This window comes from Pyxicephalus adspersus, chromosome 2, assembly GCF_032062135.1.
Source record: "Pyxicephalus adspersus chromosome 2, UCB_Pads_2.0, whole genome shotgun sequence".
Classification (NCBI taxonomy): Eukaryota; Metazoa; Chordata; class Amphibia; order Anura; family Pyxicephalidae; genus Pyxicephalus; species Pyxicephalus adspersus.
The window spans coordinates 96,096,021-96,115,767 of record NC_092859.1 but is presented as its reverse complement, the minus strand read 5'-3'; the positions used below and the strand labels follow the sequence as shown (position 1 = coordinate 96,115,767).

Genomic DNA, 19,747 nt, shown 5'->3' with positions numbered 1-19,747 from the left:
CATAGCTAAATGTGACCTGTCTGGAAAGTGGCCAGGCCATCTAATCAGATCTAATTGTCATTTTGCGTAGTTTTAATATTTATTACTCCCAAAAGACACCTGTTTGGAGAGGAATACACCTGGTACATAGGATTGGACCAACTCTCTGGAGTATGCGAGAGAATGTGAGGCAAACTTCTCTTGGTATGAGCTATATGAAGCAACATTCACAAAGGCTGTTATGTTAGGGATTTGGTTGCCCAGCTGAATACACAGAAAGTTTCAGAAGTGCCAGGACTTACAGTCAATGGACTACTGGAAGGTCTGTTATTTAGTCATAATAGGTTCTTCAATAAAAATGTTCTTAATAAAAACAAAACAAACCAATACAGGTGCAAAAGATGGTATTTTCTGTTTTTTTTATTACTGTATAATTTCCGCCATCCTAACGTGCATTATTTTTTTTTACATTTTTGGGAATCTAGATAGATATTCCATATATGTTCATATATATTTGCTGAATCTGACATGCCACAACCATACATTCATTGGAATGGTTGGTGGACCCACTGAAGTGTGGTCCAGTTAATATCATTTACATTCTGAAATATTGTATGCAATGATGAATTTACTGCAAGGTATTCACAATTCTATTATACTTTTTGCTTGTGAACTTGTTTATTTTAAGAGGTACCTTTATTGAGTCAATTTTGGAATAATATCTCCACATGGATTTTTTTGCCAGTTATATAGAAGACCAATAAAAACCCCCGGCATATGGTATGTCTAAAATTTTGATGGGGCTCCCAGCTACCTCCCTACTGTCATTATCTCAACCTAAAGTAGTACAGGCGAGCTCTCAGCATAGTTAGTTCAATACTTTGAACCAGTGCTAGTACAGAGAGTAGAAAGATGAGGACAGGAAATTAGATTTTATCATTTTTAATATGATTTTAACTAACCACTCTGTTCTCATTAGTTCACCTTCCTGTCTTAGTGTATTTCTTTCTCATCATCCTAGCAAAAGATGGATAAGGTGGTGTAGTAGTAAGTAAAAAAACAAACATGGCCTAAAATAGCAGTAATAGTGATCATACTATTTTTACAGCTGAAAGAAGACTACACCAGATATAGACAGGATGACTAGAAACTCTGAGGGCAATAATATCTATACACCTAAGACAGCTAAACAAATTCCCCTTACTGCACAACCTACAGTGGGGATCTGTGACTAACAAGTGTCACAATTTAGGAAGGGTAGTCCTAAATATATCTTTGTTGCTATTGGTTATTGGTAATATACTTTACATTTTCTCCCTCCCAGCAATGTATTTACCCTCCACTGCAGTATATACCTACTACTTAACAAGCAGCATATACAGCGGGAAAAATAAAAATTGAACATGTCACTGTTTTTCTCAGTAATTATATTTCTAATGTGGCTACTGACATGAAATTTACACCAGATGTCAGTAACAACCCAAGTTATCCACACATACAAAGAAATCAAAAATAAGTCCATATGTGAAGTTATGTGTATTAAAGTGGAATGGCACAGGAAATATGTATTGAACAAACTTACTAAAATGTAGGTAATACTTAGTAGAACAACCTTTGTTGGTAATGACAGCTTCAAGACACCTCCTGTATGAAGAAACTAGTCTCATGCATTGCTCTGTTATTTTGGCAAACTCTTCAACAGAAAAGGTCTTCAGATCTTCTATAAACTCTGATCTTTAGTTCTTTACATTGAACTGAACTGATTGGATTCAAGTCTAAGAGTGGGCCATTCTAGCAGCTTTATTTTCTTTCTCTGAAACCAATTGAGTTTCCTTGGCTGTGTGTTTGGGATCATTGTTTTGGCAAAATATCTACCCTCATTTGATCTTCAGCATCCTGGTACATTTCTCCATTCATCTTTCCATCAATTATATGAGGTCTGCCACTACCATGGGCTGAAAAAATGGCCTACACTATTATGTTCCCACCTCCAAACGTCAATGTTGGTATGGTGTTTTTTGGGTCACTTGCAGTGCCATTTCTCCTCCACACATGGTGTGTACAATGACATCCAGTTAAAAAATTTCACCAGTATTTCACTGGCTTATCCAAATGTTGTGAAGCAAACCTAAAATAGGCTTCACCATACTTTTTCTTCAACAGCCTGAGTCTTGCTCAGTGATCGTGCATAAAGTGTGCATAGAGCCATAGTGCATAGGTGGAGTGCATTACTTATTGTTTTCTTTTACACAATTGCACTTGCTAATTCCAGGTCTTTCTGAAGCTCTCCACTATTGATACTGGGCTCTTGGACAACTGTTCTGATTATTCTTTAGACTCCCCTGGCAGTGATCTTTTGAGGAGTGCCTGTTCATGGCCATTTTAGGGTCAAATGATGTTCTTTCCACTTCTGGATTATGGCTCCAACAGTGCTTACTGAAACATTCAGATGTTTAGAAATACGCCTGTAACCGATTCCATCAGTATCTTTTGCAACAATAAGGTTGTAAAGGTCTTGAGAGGCTTTTATCCATCACAAGCTTCTTGTTTGATACCTTGGTGATGAGAAACCTTTTAATACGCCATCAATTAGGATTAAACTACCTGATGTTAATTTTCACTGATAGGGGGATCAATTTATTTCTAAATACTGACATATTTCAGCAGATTTATTGGCTTTCTATGTTTTTTGCACCTTTTTTCATGTGTTTAATACTTATTGCTTGTGCTATTCTACTGTATTACACATAACTTAACTTATTAACATATTTGTTTTGATTTCTTTTTATGTGTAGATTACAAGAGTTGTTACCAACATTTGGTTTAAACTGTCAGTAGCCCCATTAGAAATTGAGTTACTGAAAAAAATGTTGGTGTTCAATACTTATTTCCCTCGCTGTACATCATCACACACATTGACAGCATATTCATATATTGACCTTTCACGACTGTCAAAAATGTACTTCATCCAACAGCAATCCCCCTGAAATCCAGCCCTCTATTTTTCTGGTTATAGATTTACATACATTTCTCCACTGCTAGGTATTGTGTTACAAGGTTCTTCTCACTGGTGTATTTCCACAAAAGGTGGGATTATACAGCATTGAGAATGCACACTACTCTGGTAGAGCCATGCTTGGTGAACAACCTGCCTTTTTAAGAAAATCCATCTGTTTTCTTGCAGAAAGATAATACATAATATCCATAGAAGCCAAATAATCATGACTGTAATATCTCCCTTTGCTATGTTTACCTACAGTATCATGACATGAATACATATACATTTTTTCATAAAACTATATCAAAAGAGATTCAATTCAGCACATAGTTTACCAGTGTTTACAAAAAGCTCTTGCTCTGCTCAGTTTAAATTAGACTTGTGATTTAGAAAGATAAATAATTTGGGAGAGATGCTTCACATAAATACTGCAGAATGCTGACATAAAATCTGTTCCCCTCGTAATCAGTGTTCACTTACATTAGCTATTTCGGATTTCACGCTACAAGTACAACCACATTACAAATACAATTTTTAATTTATAACTTCCTTAAAAGAATCAGAATTATTCTGAAACTCAGGCTAATTAAATTCACTTATCATCTTAGTATACAAAACTTGCTGATGTTTGGGAAGGCGGCATGGTGTGCACCATAGACACCAGTGCACTGTTAACCTGATCTGGAAAGATGGCTAACCATAATGCACTGTATACAAAAAAAACACACAACAGCTGTGAATAGACCCCCATCAACAATGACAAACACCATTAGGCATAATTGCAGAGGGGTGGCTCAAAAAAGGCAAAGCATATCTTTGAATTGAAAACAGTTTGAACACAATGATACAGCTGGGTCTTTATTACAATGCTGTTATTGAAAAATGCACAAATAGTTTTACAGGCTTCTTTTAAGTAATAACACAGATGCTGTTTTTAAGCCTAAGAATTGAGTCAATAAATTGAAAATATTCTTCCATGAAAAGATGTTTGTTCACAAACAAATGAATGTTTTTCCTTATGAAGGAAAGTGAATAACAACCAAATCTAACTACTGCTCAGTTGAATGGTATTTTTTTCTATAAAACAGGATAATATAAGGATGTGAAAGTCTGATATGGGTAGCATTTCAGCTATGGCTATGTTAGTTGATTGCAGTTATTCACATATTTTAATATCAGTCTTTATGTGAAATGTGTTTTTTTATGATTTGTCTTCTCACAGGCTGATAAATATCCTTTGTTCTAAGGAACCTTGCCTGCCAAAAATTTGTATAGTCAAGGACAACACAAACTCATTCAGTTGAATGATAAAGCAAGTTTTGTATGCTCCTGACTGCTGATTTAGGAGGGTTTAAGATACAAGGCAAGTGTGCTGGCAGCTGGCTTAGTCTCCAGAAGAGTAGGCTACTTTGTCTAGCTTTTCATGCTTGTCAGGGTGAATGTGGCAGCAGATAATGTGTGTTGATTCACGTAATGTTTAAACTAAAAGAACAGGTTAGCTTATAATAAAATGTGCGTTGATAGTTCAGTAATTAGCAGAACTATGGCTCTCTTGTATTTATTTTACCCATGTTCATGGCATTTACACCTGTGGAGCATTACTAAGAACATTCACATTGCTTTCTACCTCAACAGCAGATTCTACAGTTGGAATGTGCTAAGCCTTGTTTTTTTCTCAGCCTAGCTAGTCATTTTTTTAAACTAGATAAATTGCCAATCTTTTATTTTATAATTAAAGTTGCTGTTTCTGAACCTGCCTGGTTTAAACAAATGGCAATATTATGCACAACTGTAGTTACCCATATTAACTAATGATATTTCAAGCCATTGATGCCAAAGAAATATAAATCCATGGTGGTTACAGTTTTCCTCTTTTTCAGGTTCTTCTTGGCTCACTAAAGGAGCCCAATGGAGTGGAACTGCTGTAAATTGATGATATTTATCCTGCACTGTAGTGCATAATTACACAGCTTGTACATCCAGAAGCAAAATGTAAAGTATGTATTGTATTTAAATGGTATGTATAAATTTGAGGGTGTTTCTCAGATGTATAGGCAGATGTCAGCTGTGGTGAACAGTACATCCTATCCCCAGAGGTCATCTCCTGTAGATAGATTTTGGCACTGTCTAACGATATTATTACCAAATCAATACATTTTATGTTCCTATGATTGCAACAAAATGTTTGAAACACAAAGTCTCTTTGTTGTCAGGATACAGGCAATCTCGTGTTGCCCTGCACTTGCTGATACTGAACAAAATCTTGTGTGGAAGTTATATCATCCCTGCTGGGTCAATCAAGGTGGCCAAAGATCACAACTACGAACAGAGGAGAGGCACAATGCATTGGAATGGGGAGGGGGGGGGGGGGGGGGTGTTAGTTCCACTTCAAAGATAAGTGATAGGATTTTTCTGTTTAACAAAGTTTCATCAAAGCAGAAATTCTCAGAATGGGTACTAAGCAAGGCACTTTTGTGCACACAGTGCCTCATCTGCCATAATGAGAATAACAAGGAGTGCTTTTTCAGGAAAGAACTGAATATGTGCTAAGGCAATAGGGTTCCAGTGTGTGTGTGTGTGTGTGTGTGTGTGTGTGTGTGTGTGTGTGGAGGGGGGGGAGTCAACCTGTAAAATTTGTATAAAAGTAGGTGCCATGGATTCAATAATTCACGTGAAAAGGAGGACGGCTTGATTATATAAAGCCATATGTGGCAAATTGAGCCTTCCACTAAATGATGGAGGTTGTAAAATTCTATGGCTTGTTACCATATGTTTGCTGCCATAGATAAATATGCAGAATAAATAATTAATATGCTTCAGTATTTGGGGGAAGGCAAATATATAGGAAGAGCTTTCAATAAAAATAAATATAAGGACTGTAAAAATGTTATCATTTTAATTAGAGAAATCCTGGCTAGAAAGGAGAGAATTATTGAAGACTAGTATTTAAAATATTTTTTCATTGATGGTAGGGCCTGTGTAAAATAAGATCATACATTTTTGCTTGAATTTGTTAAATCTGTGCACCAAGGTAGTGAAAATAGGATTTAGACCATTGAAAAAGGTAAAATGCACTCTAGGTAGGTTTATGTTTTGGGTAGAGATAAAGGGCTATAGTCAAAATGAATGGTATAACCTGCAACAGCTTGGAACATTTGGAAATATTCCATGATAGAGGGAAGGGAGGCAACTGGGTCCAAGACGAAGAGAAGAATATCATCTGCGAATGCTATAAGTTTAATTTCAGTGGGGCCAAATTGTATACCCGAAAATTGGGCATCTATTTCCAACAGTTTAAGCAAGGGATCCAACGCTAGGTTGAAGAGAAGCGGAGACAATGAGGATCCCTGCCTGGTTTCACTCTGCATGATAATGGGATGAGAAAGTTGGTTATTTACAATTAGATGGGTTGTATAGTAGTTTTACAGTGATTTAATATAAGTTTGGAATTTTAATGCCACCTAAGGACTGGGAAAGCTCATTTCAAATACCATTGATCTGTTTTTGCATACTTAATTTTTGTCTAAGTAACTTCATTAAGTCTAACTAAAGTAGTACTAAAAAATGATTGGAAATAGATAGTGTTTCACTAATAGTTCAATAGTTTCAAATGTAAAATAGGATAAAATCTCTGAACAAATTTCCAAGGATCACCAAGCAATAGGGTGAAAGATATTATAATATAATACCTAATTAGGGTAAAAATCACCAATCACCAAAAACATCTTTTTTTAAGTTAAATACTGAAAAGTAAAATTGAATCCTTACTTGGAAATGTTAAATTACAATCCTGGCAATAGATCATTTTAAGGCTAAAGGATATAAAGAATACGCAGTATTTTCTGCAATATAAGTGATTCCCTGTCTATTATACCCTAGAACTGTTGCAATTCTCATTACACACTGTATTTCAATTTATCATAAACTTTTTAGTGTGACAACTTTTGAAATTTTTCTGTATATTAGAACAAACAGGACTTCTGTGTTAAATTGCACAATCTTTCCAAGGTGAAGTTCATCTAAGTTTATTTGGAATATTTTTAAAAGTGCAGTATAAATCAACACAACATGTTTTTCCAATTCAAAATGGCAACATGAGGACCTACTGAGAAATTGATACATACCATGGACATCAGTTCATATCAATGGTTTAATCTTATGATTTTTTGTAACTATGAGCAGAGGTCAACAACTAGGCAGAATTATTTTAGTCACATTGGAATGTGCAAACTATTTCTGCCATTCCATTCCATTACTACTCGAAAGGGGAACTAAACTAACTATACTACCCCTGGTCAATTACAGGCTGGAATTATTCAAAATATATCTAACAATTTGACTGATCCAGTGTAAGTGATTCTTGGGATGTAACAAGATAAGGATGAACCGCCTTTTCTGAAAAAAAAAGGTGTACAGTTGCTATTTTTAAAGCATTACACTGATATTAACTATTACAGATATATTTTACAAGTAAAGGGGTTTGTGAGTAATTTATCAATTTACAATGCAAATATTATTTACTGTTTTTGTTGGAACATTAAATCTGGTGAATAATGATACTATTTCTAAACTAATTTCCTGAATTATTAAAAGGATCTGGAAACTGTAGTTAAACGAGTTTGAAATTAGTTTATAAACCCATTTCCAGCTAATATCAGGGAATGTGAGGGGAGTACTAAAAAAAGACTGAGCATTGAAAAGGTTACCATTATTTTGTAAATATTTAACTGAAAACATCTTACATAAATTTAGGAATACAGGAACTGATCATTCAAGTAAGAATATGGGGGTAAAATAAATTATTATTAATAGCACACTGGTACTATATGTAGTATCTTAACGTATACTTAGAAATCATATTACTCTTTGGTAATAATTTCTCTCAAACTAAAGCTCACCAAAAGGTTGAAGATTTTCTATCAAACAGCCTATACCTACCAAAAAATTAACAAAGTGAAGGTGAAGGTAACAATATTTATCTAAAATTAATCTTTATATGCATCCTAGTTCATGTTTTTGTATTAGGCTGTATTTAGAAAATCTTTTCTGCTGCAAATTTTGTAAGGTACCAGATGGTGGAGCTGGGCTTCTGCAATAAAATAAACTTACTTGCCTGTTCTGTTTATTGTACACTGATGTTGGTGCCACTGATGGTTTAAGGAGAGATGAGTTTAATGCGGGCTTAACCATAGCTGGATAATCCATGCATCTAGCAAATATTATGCTTTTCATATCCACCAGTTAAAACACGAAGGTTGGGGTTTTATTTAAAAATATGGTAAATTTAAGTTTCCAGTCAACAACCTTTTTTCTGATATCCCCATGCAACACTGTGTTGATGTTAAGGATAGTGGTGTCCCTCAAGGGGGGCCCTACTGTAGATAATTTGTAAAAATGGGGGTCATTTGAGTTTCAATGCTTGCACAAAGACATCAGGATTCCATTTGGGGCAATGCAAATAGATCCCTGGTAAAATGGCCTACAGGTCTACTGGTGCTATGCCTGAGGGAACTCAAAATGGGTCACTTTAGTAGGTTCTGTACGATACTCCTAATCAAAGTATTTTTTTTCACAACAGACACTGGTTGCTTATTAGTTTTTAAATATTTTAATAAATTTGTTCTTTAAAGCAGACTCTGACAAAAAGGATATGTAAGTATTGTATTGTAGTAAAGCTATTGCCAAGTTGCTTGTGTAAGCAGAGCACAGGTTTGCTTTAGTGCACATATATGACAAACATGGACAATTCAGACAAAAACCTGAAATTGCATATGCACACATTACCAGTAAAAACTGCATGCTAAAATGTTCAGCAAAAAAGCTAGAGACATGTAGTGAAAATGATGAGCTTAGCTCCAGTCTTATCTCATTCCCATCCTTTTCAATAGTCCTAAACATACTGCTAAATTGTTTGGTAAAGCAGTAGCACTGTTAAACAGCTTTTAAGTACAAAACAAAGAGGTTTGTACATTATCTGTACTGTGTTTTTTGGCCACTCACCAATGGAGTCACAGGTTGGAGTTGGGCTTTATAACTGATGGTCTACAACACTTTAAAAATAAAGTGAATACTTCACTGAAAATAAATAGTGCCCTAGAGATTTCAGAAAGCTGCTCAAATGCCATCAAATATGTAAATGTTTAAGGAATCTGATCATTTTAGAATTAGTGTTTGCAAGGTAAAATCAACGATGCCAAATTATATTCGACTGCTTTTACATTAAATGCTAAGCAAAATGTGGTAACTATTCTGTGGACTCTGAAATTGAAATTTGCTTTAATATGGAGAACATCTAGATTTGTTAATGGTACCTAAACAGTGCCATGAATGGTTTACTATTATTCCTTAATTTCTCCCCCCAAAAAACTGTACCTAGGTAGTTCTGTGCTTTTAACGTCAGAGCTGTATATGAACATAGCAAGATATCTAGCACTGATGTTTCTGACTGCTAGTGTCTAAGATCTCCCTGCTTCTTCCATTCTGTGGATCTTTGCTTCCTAAACCTCTCCTGCTGCTTTGTCAAATACTGGTTGGTGATCAGATCACTAGATATCAAGGGGCAGCTTCGACATGAGAAAGCAAAATCTCGTTCTGCTACCGAGATGGTCAATTCCACAAAGAGACAGAATGCAGAAAAAGCCATGGTAAGTCAGAGATTGGGCACATTTTTCCATGCAACACTTTAAAATAAGTGCCAGGTATGTCACTTTAACTGCCCATACAGCCTCCCATTCTTCTAAGTCACTAACCTTATGTACTACAAGCCTGGCCATCAGCAAATATTTTCTCTCTTGGATAGGATATAAATTATATTTAGCCGTACAATGTGAAAGAAGTGACTCCAACTAACTTGTCAATTTAGATCCGCCAGCCCCATAATGCTTCAGAAATAGGAAAACAACGAGAAAAGATAGAGGTTTACTTGGCAAGAAAAGTATTTGAATGTATTCGTTTAGCCAACATCAGAGGTATAAATCACATCAAAGATAAATTACAGAGACACAGAAAAGTGATTTTACAATACATTCATTTTAAGGCGTTCCTAAACCTCTATAGGCAGGAAAATGACTTACTTCTTAGACAATCAGTCCTCTGACTAAAAGTTGCAACAGATGTAAAAAGGAGGCTCAGTAGTCTCAGTAGTTTAGCTTCCAATGATTGATCTGGTTGGGGTTTTTTAAATGGGTTTATGATGATAGCCATTACCTTACTCATTGGATTGACTATCCCCCTATTTCTTTGTGATTGTTATAGAAGGAAAACTCCTGTTTGGACCTTTGAACACATTTTTGTTGCACTTTGTCACCACTGCAGCGTTTTCTTACTTGCTGTAAGTACAGTGTTTGTTACCCACCACTAATTAATGATTAGGAAATCTCTCTTTAATACTGGACTTTGGATACTTTGGTAACATTCACAGGTGTTTGACCATTTAATTATTCTGTTTGGAATCATATGGGCACATCGTGGGGTAATACAACCCAGGCAACTGTTCTCTGCATGTGTGACTCAATAGGGACATTGTATATTTTTCCCTCTCGCCATCAGTGCATACGGATTCTGTTTGTCACCTTTCGAACTGAGTAAGTAAAAGATTATATAAATATATAATATATAACCTAGCAGCTCTAACTAACAAAATGAAGCTCAATTTAAGTTTCAGTGTTGACTATTCTCTTTAGTTCTATCTAGTCATTACAATGATTTACCTGGATATATTTTCTTATTTCACACCAAGTTATACATGTTCGTTAAAGAACACAGGTCACTTTGTGTTTGTGTAAACAAGGTGACCAACATCTTACACAATATCTTTGAATTGTTTCCTTTATTTAATACTTCATCTATATGTGTAATGCTATTATTATTTCATTTAATCATTCCATACTGTCATTTTATGTCTACCATTGTTATAGCGTTTATACTGTACTTGTAATTGTACAATGGTATATTATTATTGTTGTGTTCATTGAGGTGTTGTCTTATGCATCCATTTCATTGTAAAGTTGCTCTACCTCTCCACATATATCCCCTGAGGAAGCATTCTGGCGAAAAGCGTCTGGTTGGAGACTACTGAGCCTCCTTTTTACATCTGTTGCAACATTTAGTCGGACAACTTTTCGGGTAAGATGCAAGGCATTTCTCTGATTATAGAGGTTTAGGGACACCTTAAACTGAATGTTTTGTAAAATCACTTTTCTGTGTAATTCTGTTTCTCTGTAATTTATCTTTGATGCGATTTATACCTCTGATGTTGGCTAAACGAATACATTCAAATACTTTTATTTGCCAAGTAAACCCCTGTCTTTTCTCGTTATTTTCATATAAATTATATTTAGTAACAAGGCACATTTTTTGTTAATACTAACAGCGTTAGAGCCATGAACCTTATGAACTGATAACACTAGGCAGCACTTGTTGCATTGAACATGGTTTTTGAAGCCCCTGGTATTATTACATCATTTTAACATACTAGAAGACAACTGTTTCCTCTGTTTGATATTTGTGAAACAAATCTAATATAAAAAAATATCTAAACCCATTTGCACTAGGTATACCAGTGTCCCTGAATTTGTGTGGGATTCCTCTGCTCACTCGGTTTTCCCTACATCTCCAAAAACATGCAGTTAGGTTTACTGGCTTTCCTATAAATTGTCCTTGATATGTGTGAAAAATAAGCAGCAAAACCAAAGTTCAGAATGGGCTGTTGGTTGTGAAAAGATAAGAATAAAAGAAAATAAAGAGGGACTTCTTAAATGCTAATTTCTAATAGTAATACTGCTACATTTAATGCAAGAGGGTGACAAGACTCACTCACTGTACTTTACCTATGCAGGATCAGTGTTGTCAACCTAGCCAGCTAGATTTAGACTTTGTAAGATTTCAGGTCAGTGCGCTGGAGGTTACAAAGGAATTGGATTTGTGGCAGGCATTCTTAATAAAATACTTTAAGGAAATGTAGTCCTCTCATATTTTCAGACTTGTATTTAGCTTTCTATAAGGTTTTTATATGTATAACTCCAACCATTCCTTTGTCTTGCTGGGAAAGATTTAGAACACTTGTATGCATCATTGTTTTCAAAGCAGCAACATTGTCACTAGGACAGGAAGTGGGGGAAAGCCTCCAGCAGCAATACCAAGCTGTTGATGGATCAAACTTCTCTCAAATCTCTATTTTTTGTTTAATTTTTGGAGATATCCCTTTAAGACAGAAGATCTAACCTTTCCATATTGTAATAAAATGTTTGGACTGTTCCATTTCAACATTATGACAAATGTGAAATAAAAAATCAACATTAATTTGCCTCCCACTCCTTGGAGCCACCCCTGCACCCTTTAACAAATTAAAATTCTTACCTTAGATATCTGTAATATACCTACAAAATGAAAATATGGCCACAGTTATAGGACCCAATTTATTAAAGGTCTGGAGAAGAAAGACTCCAGGTCTCCAGAAAGACTGGAGAAGATAGACTATTATGGGAGAACCTGGGTAATACAGCAAACCTGGAATCGATTTGGTCCAGGATTTATGATTGATGTTTGGCAACTAATAGCAAATTACTTTTAAGAAATCTATTCCAGGTTTGCAATATCATCCAGGTTCTCCCATGATAGTTGATCTTCCCATGTCTTGTAGAGCTTTCATAAATCAGGCCTATAGAGTATTTTTTGTGTATTCAGATGATGTAACAGATGTTTTTCATACTGTGATAGTAGGTTGATCAGAAATACTGCAGCATTCTCTTCTGCGTTCATGATGGGGGCAGACGTTTTGGTCTCACAGGATGTTGGCTGAATGACACTGGCCATTATTAAACCAGAAGAGGACTAGTGATGAACCAGGAAGCCACTGAGTTTACAGGTGACAGTACTAGAAGACTGGGTGGGTACTGCAATTTCTACTTTTTTTCCAAACCTTTATGAACTTAGTTGGGCATTTAATGCCTTCATAAAAGTATGACAGTTTAGTTGGTATCAGCGATAGGTTCACTTTAAGGTAAGCACTAATAATACCTTAAACCTTATAGAAAATACATTATACCTCTCTTTAAAGGCTGGCTATGTAATTTACAGTGCTGTATTTTGAAAAGGAACATGCATTTAAATGCAATGATTGTCCTTGTACATAGTGTGCAGGCATGCTTTAGTTTATTTGTACATTAAACTGCAATTACTGTTTATGAGACTTTAGCTCAAGGGATACCTGTGCTTAAGAGTCAAGTCCTTGTTTGACTCTAAATTCTAAACTGTGAAATGATTAAAATTACCTCTATATATTTTTATTCAAGTAGGAAAAATATAACTGAAATATTTTAATGTGAGCTGAAGGTGAGCAGCCTTTATATTGTAAGTCATGGTACTAAACAAATTTTGTATATTCTGGCTAGCCTATTGAAAACAAAGCTTTGTTTCATTGCACATTCAGGCACAAAAGGTTGTATAGGAAATGCAGCCTAATGATCTCTGCTAAAATCAGGCATAGAACCTTGTGTTTTTTTATTTGTGCTTGGATGCATGGAAGTGATGTGTAAAATCTCTCAGTATGTGTTTATTCCTAAAATAGATCACTTTACGTTACTTTTCCCCAACAATTCTTTTATGTCCCTTGCTCCCCCATAGCCAGGGCTGGATCTTTGTTCAGGCATCATCCAGGGTCAGCATCCACATCTAAGACTTAGATGCTAGTTAAGAGATTACACAAATATGTAAATCTTTATTCCTTTTATCTTGTGATCTGTCAATGTACACATCTAATAACATTTTCTCAGGGACAGGCTCCACTATGACTATTTTCCTGTGACCATCATAACATTATACAATTCACAGAGGGAGACATACAGGCCTCCTATAATTATCATTTGTTCTTAGTTATAGCATTCTAGTGACAGTAGAACAAATGAGTGCTGTACAGGTAGCCCTGTTTTTATCTATGGAGTGGGGAGGACAGACAAGAGATACCTTGCTACATCCTTACTATTAAGAAACAACAGCGATCATGAACTATGTTTGGGGGAAGGAGCTGTACAGGCCCTAGATTTTTTCCCAAGAAGGTAATGAACATGCACCTTGGGAGATAAAAATCTATCATCTGTATGTTGTTTTAGGGAATGTGGCCTGCTGTCTGCAGGAGAATGAGAACCTCGTACTCTTAGGATGAACCTTTCAGAAACGCAAGGACTGTTCCTAGAAATGTCAAGGTGTATATATATATATATATATATATATATAAATCAGTGTTTCTTTGTATTGTAACATATCAACCTTGTATTCATGCAGTTAATTTATCTATTTTAAATAGCTGTAAACAAGCTGTAGGCTGATTATTAGAAAGATATTATCTGCTATGTAAAATTGAACATAACCGTAAGAGAAAAGTTTTTAGAAAGGGAAGAGGTGTAGAAAAGTATCCCTGTAATAAAAACTAAATGTATCTTTTACAGTAATCTGTAATATTTTATCTTTAGATGATTACAGTCATTTGTATCAAACTGTTAGACATCGTAAGCAGTTTTATTGGTTTATTAAGACCTGTAAGCAAGAAACACACAAAGAAAAGAAATCATGGGCAGTACATAATAAAAGCAAGAAATAGAAATGCCAGGCTTTCTACACTAAAGGGATATCAGTCAGAACAAAAATAATGAATGAAACACGCTCACACTAAAAAAGCCTTTGAGCCTATAGCAGGCATGGGCAAACTACGGCCCCCAGGCCATATACGGAATGTTAGCTTTTTTATCCAGCCCTTACACTCTGTATTTCAGCAGTCCGTGGCTGGTGTCCCCCCCTGAGCGGGGTCAGGAGAGGGACCCCGCCAGGGGGCTGCACTGGCCAGAGCTGCGGACCATGTCCCCTGTACAAATCTCCGGCTCGGGGAAGTGGCCGAACAACCCGCCCAGTCTCCCATCGCAGGCACCGATCTGTGATGGGAGAGTGGGCAGGGTTATGTCATCATGACGTCACAGTGACACCCGTCTCGGCAGATCAGCAGTTTCTGAAAAACCCAAACCAGTGAGTCTGGCAGCAACAACCAAGCCACATTTAAAATCACCTAAATTACCTTTCATTCTTTACCTTCCATTCTGATGCTCAAGGTTTACTTGATAACTTCTCTTTCCTGAATTTGGTCACTAATGTTTGTCATTTCACCCTAAACATGTATTCTGATAATGTTGTATTGAATTTTTGCCTGCCTTCTTGTATCACTGTGAGGTTTTAGTGTCAAAACCTACCCTGTCAAAGTTCCTGGTTCTGCTTCCCATACTATGAAGTGTTTAATTCTCCTTAAGCATCACAGGTTAACATTCAAATACAAAAATACTAAATTTATGTGGACTGAATACAGGATAAAATGCATGTTTTTGTTTTTTTATAGTATAGATCTGCGATGGGAGAGTGGGCGGGGTTATGTCATCATGAGGTCAGGTTCAATGACACCCGTATCGGTGCTCCATCCATCTGGCCCTGTCCCGACCCTCTGCCAAATTTTAAACAGGGAATCAAACAATCCCTCATGAGAATCAGTTACTGCCTTTAAAATACATAGGCATGAAAGATTACCACAAGGGAATGTTTGAGGGAATGTCTGATTCCCTGTTTTATAAAATAAAGCCCAACATTTCATGTTTTCTTGCACTATTTGTTATGTTTTCAGATCTATTTCTGGATGAATTGACATTAAGATTAACCCATTACGTTTCTGCTAAAGATTTACCAAGTCAATAAACTATTAGTAGGTAAATAAACTTAGGTGTATAGCACTTTTTATCCCCATGGTGTGTGAAATTCTTATATTATTTGTCTGGGTGTATTGGAGCTTCCATGACAAGCAAAATGTAGGCATGTTATTTATCCATTTGTACTAATATAATTTTATTGCAGAAGGTTTTATTGCTGAAGCTAAAAAAAAGAATTTCCCCTTTAAAAGATACAATACTCCACTCCAGTTTAGCACAGGAAACAAACTTACAAATGTATGTTTGGAAAAATACTAATTTACTATACTGATGATATTTACAGTTTTGAGACATCAGTTAATATAAAAATCACAGAAAATATTCTATTTCCTACAGTAACAATTCTCAGATTTATATATTTCTATTTATCTTCTTGCTCCTCAATCTATTTTCGATATCACTTGGGGGAGACTCACTCAAATACAATGAAATGTGCAGTGAAACTGTTAGATTCAGACTCAAGTCTTTTAAATATTTTGTTTTAGCAGGAACAAAAGAATAGGTCTTTTAGGCAACAACAGTATTTCTTCTGGGAAGTTGTGCCTTCTGGGATTCTGTTTCTTCTGATATCACTACTTTTAAAAAAATTTCTGTTTTTATTTCCCTTACCTAAACTTCTCTTTACTAAATCACCTTCTTTCTTTTTTTGTTTTATTACGAGGGGGTGCTTAAAAAAAGAAAAAGATTTGATGAAATGAGTGTGAGGGCATATGACAGCCTAATATCTTAGTATGTAACTGTGCAAATATCAGGTCTTTGCGATTCTTAAAACTGTTTTTTCTTTTAGTGAGAAGCTGTGATGGCAGAGGCACAAGCAAGTTTCACGTCGTTGGAGTTACGGGCCAGGTTTCATCCTCAGTCACTAACCTGACCAAAAAGTCATGAAGTTTTTGTTTCTAGCGGGAAAGTCAGCAAAAGACATTCACACCGAGATGTCACAAACACTGGGGGAGAAGTGTCCTTCCTACAGCATTGTCAAAACCTGGATTTCTCGATTCAAGACTGGGCATTTCACCGTTGAGGATGAGCCCCGCAGTGGGCGCCACCCAACCTCAAATGACCCGGCAACATGCGATGCTGTCCATGAGCTGATTATTGAGGACTGGCGACTATCCGCAAAAAATATAGCCCAGATACTTGACATCTCATGGGAGTGTGTTGGGTTTGTTATCACCACTATCCTAGACATGCGCAAGCTTTCAGCGAAGTGGGTGCCGAAATGTTTGAACAGTTATCAGAAGAAGGAACGAGTTGAAGCATCCAATACCGTTTTGACCCATTTTGAAGCTGCACAGGACTTTTTGGCTAGGTTAGTGACTGAGGATGAAACCTGGCTCCACATGATCCTATGATCCTGAAGCCAAGGAACAGTCAAAGGAATGGCTCCACACCGGGTCCCTACCACCAAAGAAGTTATGAACCCAGAAATCGTCCTAAAAAAGTCAAGGCGTCCGTTTTCTGGGACAAAGACGGTATTCTGTTGGTGGACTGCCTACCTCAGGGCTCTAGTATCACCAGACAGTATTATGCTAACCTCCTGGACCAGCTGAAGGAGGCAATTAAGATGAAATGCCCTGGAAAGTTGACCAAAGGGATCCTTTTTTTGCAGGACAATGCATCTGCGCACATGTCCAAAGTTGTGGCTACCAAATTGAACACCCTGGGTTTCCAATTGGTCCACCATCCCCCATACTCACCTGACCTTGCCCCTTTGGACTATTATCTGTTCCCGAATTTAAAGAAACACCTAAAGGGGCAATGTTTCAAAGAACATTTCTGACGTCAAAGATGCTGCTGAGAGCTGGTTTGCGGCCCAACCAAAGGACTTTTATTTGAACGGTCTAGAAAAGCTGCAACTACGCTGTACGCTGTTATTTCATAACTCTGGCTCTCTTTTCGGCACCCCCTTGTATTGTAAACAATGCAGTGGCACCACCAAGGTCTTTTGCTTTAAAGTACAATTTTTTGTTTACACACAAAATTCCTCTGGCCCCTTCAATTAAACTTTCACAAAGTGTTTTATTCATATCAGCAAAAATATTTGCCCTCTCATACACAAATAAGGTTTATCCAAGTCAGTTATAAGGCTGTTTTTGGTCTACATATGAGCAGATTTTTTTTTAAACATTTGATAAGAGTTATCTCCAAAAAAATGTGTTCATTTTTAGGAGATAATAACATATACCACACATCTGCATATTGGGTTATATGTTAATCGCCTATAATATCCAATATTATTGCTTTGAATTGTAATATGTGCTGAAAAGCTTAAGATTTTGCTGTCATTTTTTGACATTTCTCAGACTTTACCTACCAAAAAAAATGTTTAGCGGAGCAAGGAATCATTGCAAATAGTATCAATTATAACATGAAACATTTGGATCTAGAATTGTCAATATCTCCTACATATTCCATTTGGGTACAATCTAGGTTTTATGCAAATATTGTTTTGAGTTTTATTTAAATACAAAAGAAGGTTCTCTGCGTGTATTACAGTTAGGTCCATAAATATTTGGACAGAGAAAACCTTTTTCTAATTTTGGTTCTGTACATTACCACAATCAATTTTAAATGAAACAACTCAGATGCAGTTGAACTGCAGACTTTCAGCTTTAATTCAGTGGGTTGAACAAAAAAGATTGCATAAAAATGTAAGGAACTAAAGACTTTTTTTAACACAATCACCTCATTTCAGGGGCTAAAAAGTAATTAGACAAATTAAGAAGCTGAAAATAAAATGTTCATTTCTAATACTTGGTTAAAAATCCTTTGCTGGCAATGCCAGCCTGTAGCCTTGAACTCATGGACATCACTAGATGCTGGGTTTCCTCCTTTTTAATGCTTTGCCAGGCCTTTACTGCAGTCGCTTTGCTGTTTGTTTGTGGGCCTTTCTGTCCGAAGTTTAGTCTTCAACAAGTGAAACGCATGCTCAATTGGGTTCAGATCAGGTGACTGACTTGGCCATTCAGGAATATTCTACTTCTTTGCTTTAATAAACTCCTGGGTTGCTTTGGCTGTATGTTTTGGGTCATTGTCCATCTGTATTATGAAACGCCTCCCAATCAATGTGACTGCATTTAGCTGGATTTGAGCAGACAGTATGTCTCTGATTACCTCAGAATTCATTTGGCTGCTTCTGTCCTGTGTCACATCATGGATAAACTCTAGTGTCCCAGTGCCACTGGCAGCCATGCACGGCCAAGCCATCACACTGCCTCCGCCATGTTTTACAGATGATGTGGTATGCTTTGTATCATGAGCTGTTCCAAGCCTTCTCCATAATTTTTTCTTGCCATCATTCTCGTCAACGTTGATCTTGGTTTCATCTGTCCAAAGAATGTTTTTCAGAACTGTGCTGGCTTTTTTAGATGTTTTTAGCAAAGTCCAAACAAGCCTTTCTATTCTTAAGGATTATGAGTGGCTTGCACCTTGCAGTGCACCCTCCATATTTATATTCATGCAGTCTTCTCTTTATGGTAGACTTGGATATCGATATGCCTGCCGCCTTGAGAGTGTTGTTCACTTGGTTGGCTGTTGTGAAGGGGTTTCTCTTCACCATGGAAATGATTCTGCAATCATCCAACACTGTTGTCTTCCATGGACGTCCAGGTCTTTTGGTGTTGCTGAGTTCACCAGTGCTTTGTTTCTTTCTCATGATGTACCAAACTGTAGATTTTGCCTCTTCTAATATTGTAGCAATTTCTCGGATGGGTTTTTTCTGTTTTTACAGCTTAAGGATGGCTTGTTTTACCTGCACGGAGAGCTCCTTTGACTGAATGTTGTCTGTGCACACCAAAATCTTCCACATACAAGCACCCCCCCCTGAAATTAGTTCCTCACATTTTTATGCAATCTTTTTGTTCAACCCACTGAATAAAGCTGAAAGTCTGCAAATCAACTGCCTCTGAGTTGTTTCATTTAAAATTAATTGTGGTAATCTACGGAACCCAAATGAGAAAACAGCTGTCTCTGTCCAAATATTTATGGACCTAACTGTATACTCAGATCATCTTTTAGTTTACAACATCAA

At 36.4% G+C, this 19,747-nt stretch overlaps 1 protein-coding gene across 2 annotated transcripts in view; it reads right to left on the bottom strand.

Moving 5' to 3' along the window:
• KCND2 (potassium voltage-gated channel subfamily D member 2) overlaps positions 1-19,747 on the bottom strand; it is a 219,033-nt gene that overhangs the window by 21,468 nt on the left and 177,818 nt on the right. The gene's annotated exons all lie outside the window — the stretch shown is intronic.